The following is a 2999-nucleotide window of genomic DNA, read 5'->3' on the forward strand; positions in this document are numbered from 1 at the left end:
GACAAGAATATATGGTTATATTTGCACCACTGTGGATATGATCTAGCAGAGAACATGTAACAACAGTTTAAAGGTATCTAGGTACATCCTTAATTACTTTGCTATGCTGAGTTCCTCAAAAGTATGTGTGTTTAATATCAGAGTTCTATACAACTAACCACTTAAGTGCTTCCCCCATGGTTTTTAGCGGCATTTTATAAGTTTTAAGTATGTACTTTAAATGTATAGGTAGATTTAAGGCTGGGGCAGTAAAATTCAATTTAGCCATCCTCATGTGTCTAAAAGTTAAACACCTTGGTTAAGTAAATAATTCAAGTCTCCCCTGGAGCTGAAGGACAGAAGGCATCTCCTGAGGGTCATTTGTTCCATCAAAGTTAGGCTAGCTTCCATGACTAAGAATAGGTGTGATTTGTCCTGTTTGTGGCTTCCTACGTATCTGCTGGTTTAATTCTTTCTTTATATGGAATTCTCATTGATGTGATGACTGGCTTAAAACTAAACATATTTGGGTTTTGGAAACCATACTAAGAGAGATGTACATCTCCAAGAGACGTTCTCTAGCAGACATGCTCAAAGCATATCTAACACCCACGGTAAAACATTGGTAAATGATCATGTTCTGAAAATGTCACTCAGGCAACTGAAGGCCACTCTGTTACTACTTCTGCATATCAGCAGAGGAGTAAAAGCACATGCCAAAGAAATAGAAATTAACACTTCTGTTTTTCACAGCACAAAGAGCTCTGTACCAACCTGCACACAGATGTCTGCAGGGTGCATCAATACAAGCTGTGAGACTGTGTCAGAGCAGTTCCAGGCGCTGGAGCAGTTGTGTTTTCAGATATGATGTGATTTTTGTCATAAATCACCAGTTAGCAGGGGCTGTAGTCAATTGCCCATGAGCAGCTTGTGCATAGCCATCCTTTTTTGGCAGTTAATAGGATGCAATAGCAAGTGTGTGGGCACACTGTGGTCCTTGGGCTCAGGATCAGTGCACTGACCAAACACTGGTTAGTTTGCTCTTATGAGTGTACTCAAAACAGACTAAGAAACGTTTTACGTAGTCCTGACTCAAGCATTTAGGTTATGAAGGGAACTGAGGTTTTAGACTGACATTTTCTCAGCAGTCTGTAGTGGCTAGCTTTAGCTGAATGTCTAGTTCAGTATCTTTGCTTAGATGAGAAGGCCAGCACTGCACAGGCATGGGGTGCAGAGCATTGGGAGATTAAGCCTGCATACTGAGTTTCCCCTCAGGGTTGGTACCTGAGCGTTTGGTGTTGCACCACAGGTTCCCTATTCACTGTGGTGAGAACAGAGGAGAAAGGATGCCAAAACCTCAATTACACCGACTGCTTTTGTTTAAAAAGAACTTGCTTGAGCATTCTTGCCAATATGTGGTGGGTTTATTTATAAGAACGAACAAACAAAAAAACCCCAATAACAGCAAAAACCCCACAACCAACAACAAAACAAACACATGCACAAACCAAACAAACTCAGGAAAAAAGCCTTTTTTCTTCTACAAGTAATTTGATCTCCCACCACCACATAGAGGCAAATAGCTGTATGACTGACATGTGAAACTAATCACATTCACACAAGTGCGCTTACATACAGGCTGACTGAGAAGTTAAAAGATTCCACCATTTTTTATATGATAGTTCTGTATTTCTCTGAAAAGCTTATTTCTTAAAGCTTGCATGTTCTGCTTAAATAGCTGCCTAGAAGCTTCTAGCAGCCATTGTCATTAGATGTGCAAATTCCTATTACACAGATTGCTCAAAAATACACTTGAAAAGTAGTCATTTTGCAGCTCAAGTTCAGAATAGATGTTTTCTGTATTTAATTGTGGGGATGGCAGCAGACAACAACAGTCTTTTCTGAGATTTAATTCGGTAATCGATTAAATGACTGTTTTGATGGCCTTACATTTTTAATCTTGAAGTGGTTTGCCCAGTTTTACATTATGAAGCATAATTATTATGAAAGCAGGAAAAAGCTGAGTACTTGTTTAACGGTCAGTTAGCATTTTAGCATCTGTCTGTCCTAGTCTGAATGCGTGTATTCATCTGGCAGCTTAATGATCAGAAGCACATTAGTTAAAACAAATGTACAAAAATGCATGTTAGCATTCCACAAATATTTTGCTGAGAGTTAACAGGAAACTTCATGTCCTTTGGAGCATCTTTTAGACTATCTACACACATCAGTGGGCCACTATCTTCTTACTTCATTGGTGATCTCTGTTGGCGCGCTTCTCTCACAAGAAAGAAATCTAGCTTTCAACAAGAGAAAGCACAAAAAGCTGTAGCAAGTGCTAAGCGCTGCGAGTTGGTATTTTAAGGTGAAAATTATGAAAAATGGTCTTGTCCTTTCGGAATTCCGACTTTCCGCCACCACAAGGCAGATTAACTTGTTCTCAGTGTAGCTGACATTTGCCAGGAAGTGGTACAAGGAGGGAAATACTGAGATTCTTGAGAAAACTTATTTTTATTCTTCATCTACTCAATGCAGAGATGATAAAGACCTTGCTTAAACTCTGCTTGTGTCCCTCTCCACAGTATTCTCCATTTGATAGAAAATGCCAGAGTCCTTGTATTTAGTAGAAAAATACTAATCTCCAGGACAGATTATGTCTTTCTTTTAAGGCTAATAAGATTAGCCATATTGTTTTGTAGCTAGTCCTCAGCTTAACATCATGGAAATCATTACTCTGACCTAAGTCTAGAGTGTGGTAGGCATCTGAGCCTCTTTACTTCTAAGGAAGTTGAACGAGCTCCTGGAGGGTTCCTGTGGAAGCCAAGCTGACCCAAGGAAGGAAGTAAACTATAGACCTAGAACAGAGGGAAGATAGGAGATGGAGCCAAGTTTTTACCTTTGCATGTTCCCCTCAGCTCATGCAGCTGCTCTGCCCCAAACCCTTCTCCCCACAGATCAGGTCTCCCCCATAGTCCAACAGTCTCACAATAAGAAACAGTGCAAGAAAAATGCTCTTTCCC

At 40.1% G+C, this 2999-nt stretch overlaps 1 protein-coding gene across 1 annotated transcript in view; it reads left to right on the forward strand.

Moving 5' to 3' along the window:
* Positions 1 to 2999, forward strand: part of STK32B (serine/threonine kinase 32B) — a 49668-nt gene that overhangs the window by 9488 nt on the left and 37181 nt on the right. The window lies entirely within an intron of this gene.

The sequence above is a fragment of the Nestor notabilis genome, unplaced genomic scaffold (genome assembly GCF_000696875.1).
Source record: "Nestor notabilis isolate BGI_N333 unplaced genomic scaffold, ASM69687v1 scaffold1826, whole genome shotgun sequence".
Lineage (NCBI taxonomy): Eukaryota > Metazoa > Chordata > Aves > Psittaciformes > Psittacidae > Nestor > Nestor notabilis.